General features: G+C 38.0%; 1 long non-coding RNA gene and 2 pseudogenes across 1 annotated transcript; 1 reads left to right on the top strand and 2 right to left on the bottom strand.

The window, feature by feature from the left end:
- Positions 1–10: 10 nt before the first annotated feature.
- LOC121759307 lies at positions 11–3,713 on the bottom strand (annotated as a pseudogene).
- Positions 3,714–6,377: 2,664 nt separating this feature from the next.
- On the top strand, positions 6,378–7,954 carry LOC121758469. Its single transcript, XR_006041474.1, has 3 exons — positions 6,378–6,534; positions 6,696–6,752; positions 7,719–7,954. It is a non-coding gene; the product is annotated as an uncharacterized LOC121758469 (long non-coding RNA).
- Positions 7,955–13,673: 5,719 nt separating this feature from the next.
- LOC121757752 lies at positions 13,674–15,187 on the bottom strand (annotated as a pseudogene).
- Between the last annotated feature and the right edge of the window lie 1,923 nt (positions 15,188–17,110).

Genomic DNA, 17,110 nt, shown 5'->3' with positions numbered 1-17,110 from the left:
ACCAAGACTCTCGTCCACTCTCCTCAGGCTTGCCGATGCATACAGTCAGCATGTAAAATTGTACATAGTTACCTAGCTATTAGTAGAAAATCATTTTCCAATTTCTCAAGAGGGTGGCTATCTCAGTAATATGAAGCATGTCATCAGATTTCGATGAGGAATATATACGATGAACAAACAAATGAGGACTTCAAAATCAGACTTTTCTATTTCTGATAATATGTTGTACACATGTACCAAATAATATAGGTAACATCAATTACCAAAATATAGCTAATAGCATCTTATGGTAGACTAATAGCTCCTACTTAGAACTTTCAATATTCTCTACCACAGTGCATAGAAGCGTGGAACTTTCGATATGCAAGGTGACGTAAGATATATGTTTATGTCTGAGCTGCCAACATCAGGTGGTTCGTAGTACTTACAATCACGTTTGAGCAGCCATTTTTTTTCCTCTAGAGATATCTCGTGAATATGAATGTGGTGTAGACGACAGACATCCGTTTATATCTTGTACTGTACAGATCAGTGTCGGATACCATAGACAGAGACAAGGAACGGGAAAGAATACTTACGTTTCTCATCCTTGAGTATTCCAGCCTATGCCAAACCACACAATACCACATGGACGCAATTGTAGTCAACATTATCGTACCACCAATCACAGTAGCACATAATGCAAGCCATTGCTGGTGAGTTCCAACAACAATGTATATATGAAGAGACAAGCCAGCCACATGAGCTTGTTTATGACAAACATGAGTTGCTTCCTGGCCTTCTGCTCTATCATGACAACATATGTTTGTACAACAGCCACGGCCAGAAAGATGAATAAGACCACACTGCCAAACAAAATGAATACTATGAAAGCTGCTTTGTTCGCGATGTGAGCTTCCCCTACCGAAAACCCTTCCTGTAGACCCTCAACATACTGACCAGGCACGATGAATATAGCAGCAAAAGCAATAGTAGCAATGTGAACAGCAACGACAGTGGCAAATGATGGCATTGTTGAGACCCTTGATTTAAAGCTTTTCACTTTCTTTGCAATGTTCTGTACCCTGAACCTCTTCTGACAGGCCTGCTGGAGTTGGGACTGGACGTCATGCTTGATATCACTAACCGTCTGTTTGAGCTGCTTTGCTGAAGTGGAGGAGGGGGGGTTCCTTGATCTTTGGAATGAATGGCTCCCGCTTCCTTCATAAGGTGACTAACTCCGGAGTTCCAAACTTCCCTATGATATCTAGAGGAGTCTCTCTGCACTGTTAGTCGAGTTCACGTTGGTCACCTCCGCGGATAGTAAACATTGCACCATCTGCAAAGATATGGTACCATATATCAACATTTGTATTTGAACTGAATATCAGTCAGATCATACTATGAGAGAAGGAAGCTACTAGACCTGATTTCGCCCCTTTCTTGTTGCTATGTGAAGTGTAGTATTTCGCTTGTTATCTTCAACATATAATGGGTCGGGTTTTATGAGCTCTCTTACAATCTCCACATTCTGCCCTTTGATGGCCATGTATAATGCTGTCTGACTTTTTGTATCAGTTTTAAAGCCGATGTTTTGATTTTTATCCAATAGAGGCTTCACCACTTCCAAGTGCCTCATTCTAGCAGCAGTATGAAGCACACTCTTTCCATTGTTTCAAGCATTCTTAGCTGTTAGGATCGTCGACTGCAACATTAGTTTGATATTGTCCGCTTTGGGTCAAGCCCGCACGGATTTGTTTTTGGGTTACTCCCAAAAGGCCTCAAACTAATTGGGGTTGTACATGAATTATATACACCTTCCAACTTCCATCACTCATCCGATGTGGGATAGGTTTGTAAAACAACAAATCTCCCCTCAAACCGAGACCACATCGGGAACGCAGTCGACACAAACATGGGTCGTTCCAACCCTGGCCCCTGGGTCATCCTGGGCCCGACTCTAACCCGAGTCCTTCAGGGCCCGACCCTAACTGGGGCTCATCCAGGCACAACCCATAGACATCTGGGCTCTGATACCACTTGTTAGGATCGTCGACTGCAACATTAGTTTGATATTGTCCGCTTTGGGTCAAGCCCGCACGGATTTGTTTTTGGGTCACTCCCAAAAGGCCTCAAACTAATTGGGGTTGGACATGAATTATATACACCTTCCAACTTCCCTCACTCATCCGATGTGGGATAGGTTTGTAACCCAACATTAGCTAGGTTTGAATCAGTTCCCAAAAGAAAATTTACCACGCCAGAGTGCCCCTGGGCAGTTACTGTGTGCAAGGAAAATAGAATTGGTGAGATCTGTCGACATCACCAGGCTAGGGAAGAAACAGAGAAACTCCTTCTGTAGATTCACACGAAAGTTGTTCTCATCAATTATAAAAGCAGAACATTAACAGGTTGATGGTTTTGTTTACCCCAAATCAGTGGAGATCAATCTTGATTCAATAAGAAAATAAGATTCATTTCCGAGTTATTGTTGTTTATCCAACAGAAGATGGTCAGGAAAAAGGTCAAGAAAATGATGGCAACCTGAAAGGGCCTATTTGAACATTCATGTTAACAGTAACATGTCAGTATAAGTGAAGCTCAGCAATTTATCGAGCTCCATAGCACGCCTAATTTGATTTATTGGTCAGTCAATATAGAGTGGTTTTAAGTAAGTGCCAGCCTATGAAAAGCAATGGCAGAATCATGTACTCAAGGAATAAAAAAGAAGAATAAGGCCTCACTAGGTTACTACTTACTAGAAGAGTGCGAATGAATTTAATCCGATTACTTGCTATGAGCTAAAATCAAAAAATAAGACATCAATGACGAACTCAACATATAGAGTGAGCAATTTGCATATAAGCCTGATGAAAAATTATCTGTCAACAGAAACAAATCCATTTCAATCAATCTTGAAGATTTAATATTAATACCTTCAAATCCTTCTATAACACAAAAATTTATCTGGCTGTTTAAAGTCATATCAGAAACCAAAAAGGTTCAAGCCCCTGGTATTGGAAACTAATAAACTATAATTTACATTTTGTAAATTAATCGACGATATCATCATATTCCATATTCGAATAAAGCCATGTCAATAACAAATGCAAGCAGACACCATATCATGGAAAGAGCATATAATTTCTTAAGAAGAAGCAAAGAAAACCAATGCTGCATCAAATCTGACTAGCACATTCTTCTAGTTTCAAACGATTGGAAAATGAGCAGCATTTGAAACACAATTGAGCTAAAGATCAAATTTTTACCAAGATGGCCATGCTTGTCAGCCACATGGAATGGATATTGGCAGGAATTGCAAAAGTCTCAGCATCCGAACGCTTCAAGAACTCCCCCAAAACCATTCTTTGCAGCAACATAGAGAGGTGTCTCACCTTCTTGGTTCTGCTTCAACACCAAATCCCTCACATAATTGTTGATACTCTCCAACTTCTGAAGGGGGTATCTCCGCCAAAACTCATCTCCCTCTCCATCGCTATCCTGAAGCTCTTCTGCTTCTCCATTGCCATATTTCGAAAACTCTGCTGTTTCTCCATTATATTTTCCATCATCACACACTCCTTTATTCAATCGTCAGACCCATTCACTCCTAAAAACTCTGCAACTAAACAATAGTTGGATAATATCATGTGAATTTTCATTCAAGGATCAAATTAAAGCTTCTGAACCTCTCAGGCAGATCAAAGATCCTTTATCTTCCAAGGGTTTCTAGATTAATAATAATTGGCGCAAAAGCCCCAAAAATCTGATAGTTGAACTTAGGGTGTCACTATAAGGCGGACACACCCAATAGCCCCGCCCCAGTTTTTGTCCATATCCTCAATTTTGTTATTCACAGCCCCAAAATTCTATTTCCGCCACTATAGTGGACACCTCCAATAGCCCCCAAATTTTATAATCAATTTTCATTTTAAAATATTTTTAGTTTCAATCAAGTGTAATTTAAATAATCGCAGTGTAAATAACTAGAAAACGAGGTAATTAGGGCCGAATATTCGTTGTATTGCAAACCGGTAAAATTATACAACGAATAATTAAAATAAAATACAACTACAAAACTCCGCCACCGTCTACTCGGTGTCGGAGTCGGCTTCCTCGTCTTCCTCTTCTTCTTCTTCTTCTTCTTCTTCTTCTCCTCCTCCTCTCTCGCTGCTGCCGGTCGCGGTATCCCCAGGCGCATTATCAACCAACCTCAGTCGACTCTCAATCCGAGTGATGAGTCTCTTGTAGACGTTCCTGACGTACGGGTCAGTTTCCCCTGCGCATGACATGCATACGTCTTGTAGTTGTTGCATCAACTGCACGTCTATGGTATTGGCCAATACCTCGTGGGGTTGCACCGTGGGCTGTGGGATTGGGGCTGGCTGGTGGATGCGCGATCCGGACGCGCCCGCCGATAGGCGGGAGGCACTTCTACCCCCTCTGGTGCTGCGGATAGAGGCCTGTTGTCCCATGGGCCGTCGTCGCCTAGTGTTAGTATCGGCTGGCTCTTCGACTTGTTCGTCGGACTGCTCGAACTCGTGCGAGCCGCTTCCACTGCTGTAGTCGCCGGCAAGGTTGTGCCTTGTGCGCTTTGGCCCAGGAGCTGTTCCCACCTCGTGTGCCACGATCGACCTGAATTTCGGACAATCCGCGAGGACAAGATACTCTTCCCACAAGGTGAACTTCGGGCAGCCCTCCATGTGGTATTGGCCCTCAGACAGGTTCTTAACATCTGCTGCGCTGCGGCCACTCTCAGCGTGGCGAGGGTTGTTCTCGTATATGGACGCAACAGCTGAGAAGCATATCCGCCAAAACCCGATGGCTGCGAAGGATAGGCCGAGGGGTTTGATGGATTGCTGTCATATCCCGATTCCTGAGAGTCGGGTGATTCGTCGTCTCCTCGGTGCATTTTTTAGAGAGTGGTTGTGTAGATAGTGAGTGGATGGATTTTATGAAAATGGTGAAAAATAAGTGGTGGGGAGTGGTATTTATAGAGGAAAAAAATAAAAAAAAATTAAATTTTGACCGCAGGCGCCGCGGCGGATGTCCGCACTATAGTCGCCGCGCCTATAGGCGCGGCTATGTCTAGGGGTGGGTCGGTACGGTATACCGTACCGACCGTGCCATACCGCATACTTTACCGGAAATTACGGTATGACAAAATTTCATACCGATACCGTACTGAATTTCCGATATACCGGAAATTCGGTATGATAATTTTTGATACCGTTACCATACCGTTATTACGGTATACCGTACCGTGTTTCGGTATACCGTAATAACGGTATGCGGTATGGTAACGGTATACCGCGGTATACCGTGGATTAGAAAATTCTATTTTTTAATTTTTTTTAAATATAATATATATAAATGTAATATATATATATATATATATATATATATATATATATATATTATAACATATTTATGAAAAATGAACTATATTTATGAAAAAACATTTAAAATAATTATAATGATTAGAAGTTTCAAAATATCTTTATATTTTTTCGTATTGTTATTTAGAAATTCGCATATTGCATGAAACAAAGCACTAGTCAGATAAATGTAAAATGAATCCTATGTATTTTTGTTATATTTCAAGAATAGATGTGAAGAAGTTTAAGGAAAAACTAATCAAAATTAAAAGTATTATAAGTTCCAAATTCAAATATAATCAAATACTACTACATAATCTATTCGGAAATAGACATCTGTACAAAAATGAAAATGAACTATATTTATGAAAAAACATTTAAAATAATTATAATGATTAGAAGTTTCAAAATATCTTTATATTTTTTATTTAGCAATTCGCATACTGCATGAAACAAAGCACTAGTCAGATAAATGTAAAATGAATCCTATGTATTTTTGTTATATTTCAAGAATAGATGTGAAGAAGTTTAAGGAAAAACTAATCAAAATTAAAAGTATTATAAGTTCCAAATTCAAATATAATCAAATACTACTACATAATCTATTTGGAAATAGACATCTGTACAATATGTTTCATGTCCCGACATTTTTTCCTTTGCTAATTCAAAACCCACCATAAACCCCACATAGCTAATTCCATTAACATATTTAATATTAATATATATATATATATATAGGGTAGTGTTAAAATCCTATATACCACTTAGATTTAAGTTCCGTTTTTATTGGGATCGTTGGATCTTGAGGATGAACGATCTAGATTTAATTCTTATAGTAGCATTCCGTAGTTCATTATTTAGTTTATTTCGTGCATTATGAGGGTGAATTAGTAATTATATGTGCTCAGATCTGGAGAAACCGAGGAGCCGAGATTTTAGCGGGATACACCCACTACTTTCCATGTACTCCACGCCTCATTCATCATCATCCTTAATTACTCCAGCTTCTCTCTCCATTTTTGACTTCTCAAATTCCAGTCAAACCCTAGCCGCCTCCACCACCGTTTTCGCCGATACAAGCTTAAATTCATCCGCTGTTACCTTCGATTTTCAGTCATCCGTTCTGTTCTGAACAATACTCCACCGCCACCATCACCGTTTTCGCCAATAAGAAGAGGTAGGGTTTTCGAATGTGTATGTACTAGTTTAATTTTCGAGTTGCAACAACCCTTTCTCCAAGTTTCGCCTGTAACACACCACAATTCAACTGCATACCACCGACCGGCCGTATTTGTTAATACAGTCTAATTCCCCTTTGTTTGTTGGATTCCTTCGCAGTTCTTAAAATGACAAAAAGAGGACGACCAACAAATTCACAACAATCCCAGCAAGAGGGTGAGCCTTTGTTTTTCATTTGCAATTCGAATTGATGTTTATTTTTGGATTTTACTCCGACATGGTTTAACATAATTTTGCAATTCGAATTGATATTTTATTAGCAAAATATCTGCTTGTTCTGTACTTGTTAAAATCTCTTCATTATTTGCCAATGTTACTACATTATTTGAATATGTGAATGCATTATGGTCATTTCTGTTTTAAATTGTCAGATAACAAATGTAATATTAGTATACTCATTAATTCATATAATCTCTGCATTATGTTCAAATGTGATTGCATTATTTTACTATATCCTTGAATTATGTGTAATGCTGTTTTATACAGTAAAAGAGGAAAGGTATTTAGTGTTACATTCTGTGTATTAAAACTGTATATCAATGCATTATTTACCTATATGATTACATTATGAATGTTGTTGGTGTGGTTATAGATTGCAGAAGAGTAAATTGAAAATCTGCTTGTTCATTAATTTTTAAAATCTCTTCATTATTTGTCAATGTGTCTACATTATTTTAAAATGTGAATGAATTATGGTCATTTCTGTTTTATATTGTCAAATAAAAAATCTAAAATTAATATATTCATTAATTCATATAATCTCTGCATTATGTTCATATGTAAATGCATTATTTTCATATATCCTTGAATTATGTGTAATTCTGTGTTATACAGTAAAAGCGGAAGGGTATTTAGTGTTAGATTATGTGTATTAAAACTGTATATCAATGCATTATTTTCCTATATGATTACATTATTAGAGTTGTTGGTGTGGTTATAGATTGTGAACGTGTACATTGAAAATCTGCTTGTTCATTACTTGTTAAATTTTCTTCATTATTTGCCAATATGACTACATTATTTGAATATGTGAATGCATTATGATATATTATTTCATTATTTGGATTTGATAGTGCATTATGTAGCCTGTTTTTTTACATTACGTTTGATTTTGATATGCAGAGATGCAATTGTGTATGAGGACAACTAAAAACAAACGGTGCAGAGTGAGTTCCTTTCGTTGGAACCGTTCAAAGCTGTCAGCCCGGTCATTATAGACACTTGGTGCTCTTACTTGAATAACATGGAGAAGCTGAAGGCACCAGATAGTAGTTGTCATTATTTTGATTGTTGTAGGAAATACGAACTATCAACGGGCTGATGAGTACTTCAATGAGTTAACCGCACAGTTATTAGAGTAATTCAGTGTTATAGAATCCAATAACGAACAAAAATTCGGTGCATGTATCAGTTTAAACGTTGTTATTATTGAGTGCGTACTACACCCTAACCCCTACACTTATTAAACCCTTAGGGGTAACAAGAAACGTGTGGCAAACATCGAAACACGCCACATCTTATTCGTATACATTGCAGTTCAAATATGGTGCATTATATAGTAAATAAAATCCATTACTCGTTAACATTCGGTGCATTATTCGTATCAGTTCGTTTCCATTCGGTGCATTATTCGTATCGGTTTAAACGTTGTTATTAATGAGTACGTACTATACCCTAGCCCCTAGGCTTATTAAACCCTAAGGGGAAACAAGAAACGTGTGCCAAATATCGAAACACGACACATCTTATACGTATACATTGCAGTTCACAAATGGTGCATTATATAGTCCACAATATCCATTACTCGTTACCATTCGGTGCATTATACGTTTATGTTTAAACATTGTTATTAATGAGTACGTACTATACCCTAGCCCCTAGGCTTATTAAACCCTTAGGGGAAACAAGAAACGTGTGTCAATCATCGAAACACGACACATCTTAATTGTATACATTGCAGTTCATATATGGTGCATTATATAATCAATAATATCCATTATTCGTAACCATTCGATGCTTTATTAGTATCAGTTTAAACGTTGTTATTTATGTGTACGTACTATACCCTAGCCCCTAGACTTATTAAACCCTAAGGGGAAACACGAAACGTGTGCCAAACATCGAAACACGGCACATCTTATTCGTATACATTGCAGTTCACATATGGTCCATTATATTGCCAATAATATCCATTGTTCGTTAACATTCAGAGCATTATTTGTATGTTCATTACTTGACTGTTTCTGAACATTATTTGGCTATTTGAATGCATTATTTATCTTGTTTTATGCATCACGTGGTTGCTGTTGTACGTACTAGACCCTAGCCCCTAGGCTTGTTAAACCCTTAGGGAAAACAAGGAACGTGCACCAAACATCGAAACACGGCACACCTTAAATGAAACGGGGCTGGATAAATGTTCATTACATATCACAAATAATGCATTACAGAAACTAAAACCACGCATTACACTACATAATATGTACATTATGTATATCTGTTTTAAAAAATGCCTACGCGCTATGCATGTGCAACCCCGAGGAATTACTGCAGCTCGTGTATTTGGACAACATTTTTTAGACTTAGAACATACTGCACCCTAGCCCCTAGGCTTGTTAAACCCTTAGGGATAATAAGAAACGTGGGTAAAACATCGAATTACGGCACAACCTAAACTAGGGGCTAGGATAAATGTTCATTACATACCACAAACAATGTTCATTATAGAACCTGAACTAAACGGGTAAGGATAAATGTTCATTACATACCACAAACAATGCGTTACAGAAACTAAACTACGCATTATACTACACAATATGTACATTATGTATATCTGTTTTAAAATATACCCACGCGTTATGCATGTGCAACCCTAGACGAATTACCTCAGCTCGTGTATTTGGACAACATTTTTTAGACTTAGAACATACTACACCCTAGCCCCTAGGCTTGTCAAACCCTTAGGGCAAACAAGAAACGTTCGCCAAACAACGACACACGGCACAACTTAAATTATAATATTGTCAAGGAGTTGATCGATTATTTGTTTGTTCATTACTTGGTATAAGCTGTTCATTATTAGGCGATGTGATTACATTATTTGCCTATGTGCATGCATTATGTTCATTTCTGTTTTTAATTGTCAACAGCCAAATGGAATATTTGTTTATTCATTACCTCATATAATCTCTGCATTACGTTAATATGTTAATGAATTATTTTCATATATGCATGAATTGTCGTTGGTCATTGTTGAAATAGCTTATGCTCATTAAGTAAATGATTATGTTCATTAATGTGTATATTTGTATTCATTATATGTCATGTATCATGCATCATGTCAAAGTTTTTTTATATTGTCAAGGAGTTGATCGAATATTTGTTTGTTCATTACTCGGTATAAGCTCTTCATTATTAGTTGATGTGCTTACATTATTTGCCTATGTGCCTGCATTATGTTCATTTCTGTTTTTATATGTCAACATGCCTCCTTCGAAGCTAAATATGGCTGAGATTAAAAATTAAACGAAATCTGCATAAAATAATATGAAAATCTGCACAAATACTTAGTGGGAAATCTGCATAAAATAATACGACTAAAATTATGGAGCATTCCATAACTAACTACAAATGTTAATCTCTATTATGCCCTTTAAACGTTTAAAATTTAAGAAATTAACTAATTATCTGTCAATGTTTTAACCATCCGATCACAACAAATCCACGGCTGAGATTAAAAAGGAGATTGGATTAATAGTGGAAAAAGGATTTGAATACAATACTATATATATATATATATAGGGTTGCGTTAAAGATAGAACCATTCTTAAGTGTAGAACCTAGAACTCTATATATTTTATTCATTGGATGAGGAAAAAATGACGGTCAAGATTAAAAATCATACATATTAGACTATGTTTTCACGACATTCCGGACTCAACATGTGAAAAAACTCACATGTTGATGGAAGAATGAATGAAACGAAGAAGAGTCCATGCATGCTTTATTTTTTCACTTCTCTGCATTCACCCATTAATAATAGTTTTGGTTGTAATGGGAAGTTGCTGTGCAAATCAACACCATTGGATTAAAAGATCTAACGACCTCCGTTTGGCATTTGTTCTACGTTTAAGAATGGTTCTATCTTGATCACAATCCTATATATATAAATGTATCGGTATACCGCGGTATAGAAAAATTGATACCGTTACCGTACCGAAACACTGCGGTACGGTATCATACCGTACCGGAAACTCCGGTATACCGAAAAATCGGTATTTTCTATATTTTTCCGGTACGGTAAGTCCGGTATTTCGGTATTTCGGTATAATTTCCCACCCCTAGCTATGTCCCCCCGCCGCATCCTCGCCCATCACCCGGCGATCGCACGTCCGCCGTCTCTCGCCACGTCCTCCGCGTCCGCCCCCGAGACGGACAACCTCGCCACTATAGTCCGCCCGCCGACCGCCCACCCTCGCGGCTATAGCCGCGTCCACTCCATAGTGGACACTCTTAATATAATCCAAAAATTAAGAATACCTCAGTTGCCACTGGAAAGAGTTTCATCCTATACTGTACCACTTTCCAATAAAAACTCATGAGTAGTAATCCATTTATCCACATAAAATAATCTTATTTACCATGAGATTCTAATTCATAACTAATAAAATAGGATAGAGAAGTGAAAAATTAAACAATGCATGAGAAAAAAATGATAAAATAAATGATTTTGATGGTTAGATAACAGTAGAATACTTCAATCCGTCTCATATTACTTGCACTTTTCATTTTAAGCAGTAAATTTGGGATTGATTTTTTAATCTAATGAAATTAGAATTTTAAGTGTAATGAGACATCACTTAATAAAGGAGCTCTTAACTTAATCTAACATATTAATTAAATACATTAATTCTAACTTAAACTATAAATAGTGTAAGTAGTTTGTGACGAGCCGAAATGGAACATTGCAAGTAACATGGGACGGATGGAGTAAGATTTTATTTATTTGAAAGCCAATACTCTCTCCATCCCACTTAGAGCATTTCTTCCGTACATAATTTTATGCAGTATTATTATATGAGTTAAATAAAAAAATTGGTGAAATAAGATTCAAAAAAATTAATTGAAAGAGAAAAATTTATATTTTAAAAATGTTTTATTTAGAATTGGACATCTCAAAAAAGGAAATACTTAGAATAAGAGCGTTTTGAGTATAAAATTGAAAACATAAGTAGAAGAAGAAATTGACAGACTGCGCCAAATGATACTCCCTAATTTCCTTGTTAGTTTAGTAATTTTTTCATATAGGTAAGTTACAAGATAATTGAATTATTTTTATTTTTAGCAAACAAAGATCTTTTCACTTAAACATCTCTTTCTTACTCTCAGTGGTATAAACTATTTATTATTTACAAATGATTATCTTCATTGAGTTTTTTAAATAAGATACCTAGAAATTATTGAAATTGTAAGATTTCAATTCATATTGTAGCGACATAGATATGTAAAAAGTGATGTTATCTGTAATTTATTTGGCGTTTAGATGCTGGTCGAGAAAAAAGGAGTGTTACTTGTTAGTTCTAACAACATCACTATTATTTTTTCCAGCAATATCGAATCTTTTGACGTTGATTCCATTTCTACAACAACAATTATATGAAGTATACCTCTTGTGTTTACCAATAATTACTCATCTATATCTCTTACAACCCTCTCGACCGTCATATTGCAGTAGCTTCTAGCATGCTGACACCGAAAAATACCTCAAACTTGGACTCGAGAGTAACAATTTTGGGTTCAGTCACTGCTAATAAATATGTCCACAATATTTGATAACTAGGATAATCATAAATATTTACTAATAACTTTTAATAACTAAGGCCATCCACAACGCTGTCTCTATACCGTCTCTTAAACCGTCTCTTAACTACTATTTGAGCACTATTTGAGGGCCCCACTGTCCTTTTTTCCTCCATCTCTTAACTAAGAGACGGAACCTGCAACGCTCCGTCTCTTAACCGTCTCTATATCGTCTCTTAATTACTATTCATTCAATTTAATTTATAATTTTTTTTAAAACCCAATTCAATTTAAACAAACACACTTTATTAAAATTAAAACAAAAAAAAAAACACACAAAATAAAAAAAACACACAAAAAAAAAATTTAAAAAAACACAAAATAAAAAAACACACAAAAAAAAAAAAACTAATCGGAAGGGCTAATCATCCTCCGGAGGCGGTCGAGGTTGAGGGGGAGTCGGAAGGCCAAGTTGTGCTGCCATATGCACAATTCCGTTCCACCAGGCCGCGAATTGGGAGTGCGAGAAGCGGGAAGTGTCCGCCATTGTGGCGGTCATGTACGCCACCATAAGTGTGTCCGAGCCTCCTCGCGAGCCCGATCCTGAGGCCGACTGGCTTGATTCGCCTCGGCCCTTCCTTGCTCTAGCCGCTTTCGCCGCCTTCGTCCCTTGCGGCCGACGGCGCCCACTCGCGGATCCTCCTGCAGCGCCGACTGTACCCGCAAACTCCTGGGATTCAACATCATGTTGGCTGATGCCTTCGCCGTCGCCGGACATCTTGAGTTGGGTTATGAAAATTTCAGCGAAAATTTGAGAGAAAATTTAGATGATAGGAAGAATAGATGTGTAGTTGTGTGTAAATGAGGATGGGTTTAGGAGTATTTATAGAGTAAAAAATTTAATAAAAAACAAAAAAAATATAAAAAAAAAACAAAAAAACGGTAATAATACCGTTACAAAATTTTTTTTTTATTTAAATTCGAATTTTTTTAAAAAAAAATATTTATTGCGTCAGCACGTGACGACGCCCACTCGCGGGCCGGCGAGTGGGAGTCACGCACGACGCCGGGCTGCGCCACGTCGCCTAGGCGCGTGGCGAGACAGCTCGTCTCGTGGCTCGCCGAGGCGAGACGCGCGACGAGACGCGCGACGAGACGGGACGAGATGGAGGCTGCAACGCGTCTCGCTGAGACGAGACGCGAGACGCCGGCGAGACCCGTTGTGAACATAAAACCACCGCAGCCTCCCTCAACCAAACTACACCACAGTTGGAATCATCAGTACAAGCAGCTCGATGGTTCGATTCAGCCATCAGCCGTCCCCGCAGCATTGGAGCACAATGCTCGAGCCCGTTGGTCTTTGAAACTCAAACGAACGTTTTTGAGCTGGATTTCCGGCATGGATTAGCCTTGCTACAATCAAATTTCACCGCTACTTCAGTTGCTGGTGTTCCTCCAATGTCTAGGTAAGTCACATCACTAATTTTGACTCCCGATACCTAAGTCACAAGCAATACAATTTAGGACATGTCACACAAATAAAATTAGAACAAAATAATGATAATTAAGAATATCAATTTTGATTATTTGGGCAGTAATTTTGGTCAATGATAATGGGGTTTTGGACATTGTTCATGGTGACATGGCCAAAAAACACATTTCTCACAAAGCCTTTACTCGGTCTCCCTCCCCCACGTCTTTATTCTCACACCATTTTGAGTGTTGTCAAACTTTACACTTCTAACCGTCACATTTTGTACACCGGCTTCTTCGAGACCCTTGCCCAGGCTTCCGATACTGTTTTGAACGATAAAATATAAAAATGAAATACGAGACAAATTAAAAAAAATGATGGAACGAACATATCGGATGTGAATTGACCTAATGCCATCGCCCGGGCCGGGCCGCAGTGGATATTTTGGATCCACAAATTGGCGGCGCCAGTGCTGATTATGGAATTCAGAATGGTGACGCCCTTGGAGAGCTGAACGTGGATTCCGTCGGTGTTGGGACTATCTCCCGGCGCCGTTACTTTGGCGCCTTGTAACTTCACATTTTGCCTTTGGCATCCATTTATCACTATGTGGAACATTTGGCTATTTATGGATGTCAATCCACTTATTTCAATGTTCTTCGATTTCCTAATACCTAATGTCTACACATCATGAGATTATTAAACCCCAATATTCAAACATTCATCCTCTCACCAAATTATACATCAATTATCAGTTGAAAATTAATTCCTTTTTCGTCTCATCTATATATAGTATGCACATAATTTGTAGTAACCGTGACCCCTCCACTATATCACTAACCTCGCATTAGTTATCAACAATTTCCGTGGCAGTTAATTTCTACTATTCTCATTAGACCATAAAAGTTAACCTATAATTCGAAATAAAAAAAAATTTAAAGAAAAGAAATAGTGAAGCACGTACCGTAGCACCACGAGGGCAGTTTCCGCCGGATTTCTTACAGGCCCACAAGCTGCCGCCGCGGATGGAGACGCCATCGAAGAGAAGCCAGTTGGCGGCGCTGAGGTCGGGCGGAGCGAGGAGGGTGCCGGCGATGGCGATGGTGATAGCTCGGTTGTTGCATGGACCATTAAAGTGGAGATTCCGAAGAAAGAATCTAGCATGGGGAATGTAAATGGTGGAGGGTTTTGTGGAGGCACAAGCTTGTCTCCATGCTTTGGCGACGGTGGAGGTGGAGTCGGTTTTTCCGTCACCCTTTGCTCCTAAATCGACCACATTGTACCATGTCTGAGAAGCCCATGATTGGGGTAGAAACATTAATAAAATTAAAACAATTGGATTTTCCATTGAGATCTTGGGAGTGGTAGTTTTGGGGATTGGTGATGAGTTGAAGAATTTTTGTGAAGAGGAGTTAAAACTACTACTCCATGTTAGTACTTGTAAGGAGAGGGGGATGGAGTATTTTCTATGAAATAGTAATACAATGAAGCTAAATATTAATGATAAGTTGCTAACCGTAAATTTTTGGGTATATGTATTAATATTACGAATGATTTTTTATGTCTGTGGAGCCTAAAATCTCAATCGAAAACCGCCTGAGTATGTGTTTTAAGTTAAGGGCATTATCGTAATATTACGTGGTACATAATATTTTGACAAACAATTATGAATAACTAACTCGAGCATATAATATGTTCAAGAAACAAACAACGATATTGATGGAGCATATGACGAGCCTAATTAGTGAAAAATTCATACAAAAGAAAAAAAAGTGAAGAATTGATTTAGAGCATTTCAAATTCAAATGAATTAAATGTTGATCAGCATTAACTATTACTCCGAAAGTGCATGGAACTAATGAAAGTATTCCGACGAGGCAAATGCCAAACACTTTCGGTTCTCGGCGAGTACTCGATGTCGACCGTTTTACTTAACAGTTTTGCCTTTTATCTAGCAATTCGGTGCTAGATATTTTTTGTAGTGTAAGGTGGCGTTCGGTTGTCATGACTAATATCATGAGACTATCCATCGATTTAGGATTAAGTTGTGAGATTATTTTAGTTGGAGGGGGAGACTATGACTAATTATCATGAGACTATCCATCTAGGATTAAGTTGAAGAGTTCAATCTTATAAACCAAACATGATACATATTTAATCACCTACCAAACACATGCTTTAATTAGCAGGAATATCAGCATAGCTTAACCGGCGTAACATAAGCATGACTAAATCAAATTATGAGAATTCCACACTTCCTCTAAGAAATTAAACGGCATTAAAGTGTGATATATAAATCGTCACACTAATAAATAGCAACTCAAACAGATAACACGCAGAAAAAAAAAGTAAACATACATCTTCCTTCATTACAAAGTAAAACCTGCATTACATTTACATATAAATTATAAATTGATGATAACAAATCTTACAACACTCCAAAGATTATCTCGACAAACCGTAGCCGGGCTACGTACCAGCCACGTGCGATTTCATTTTTTCTTATGTCATATAAACTCACAAACTTGCATGAAAGTCTCTACATGTCATGCATAAATTTCTTTCTAGTTAATTTTGTTAACAGTAAAATTATGCTCTATAATCTAATTAGCCTCAGTAAGTATATATTAGTAAAACTTATAAGCAGCTGCTAGGGTTGACAACTCCATCAGCTGAGCCACCAGCGTTGGAACACGACGCGGTGGCTGTTTTGTCTTTGAAAGTGAGGTTCACATCATCCAGCTTGATTCCACTGCAAGGCCGCGTTTGACTGCAATCGAATTTTACTGCAACTTGTGTCGCGGATGTTCCATGTATATCTTCATATCTTACGTTGCTAATTTTCACACCCGAACCCTACAAGTATTCCAAAATTAACAATTTTAATTTCAAATTCCAATTTTCGAACGAGTACGAAAGTTTATTTGCTGACCTGATGGGGACAAGCTTGATGGTCAGGGCAGTAATTCTGGTCAATGATAACAGGATTTTGGACATTAACTGATGGGGTACGGATGGGGTACGGACTAAACAAGCCCAACAGCAGTGACGGCCCATCAGCCCAAAGCCCAAGGAAGAGTATCAGTTCGGCATTACCAAAGAGTTCGGCCCCAGCCTACAGCTCGGTAAAAGCCGACCAGTCAAGCTCTACTCTCAGATCGGCTAAAGCTGCTCGGCAATAGTTCAGCAGTTCGGTCTCAGTATTCGACCGAACTGGAAGATAGTCAACTCATGCAGGATC

This window comes from Salvia splendens, chromosome 12, assembly GCF_004379255.2.
Source record: "Salvia splendens isolate huo1 chromosome 12, SspV2, whole genome shotgun sequence".
In the NCBI taxonomy this organism is placed as follows: domain Eukaryota; kingdom Viridiplantae; phylum Streptophyta; class Magnoliopsida; order Lamiales; family Lamiaceae; genus Salvia; species Salvia splendens.
Note: the sequence above shows the minus strand (reverse complement) of the source record. Positions and strands in the feature narration are given on the sequence as shown.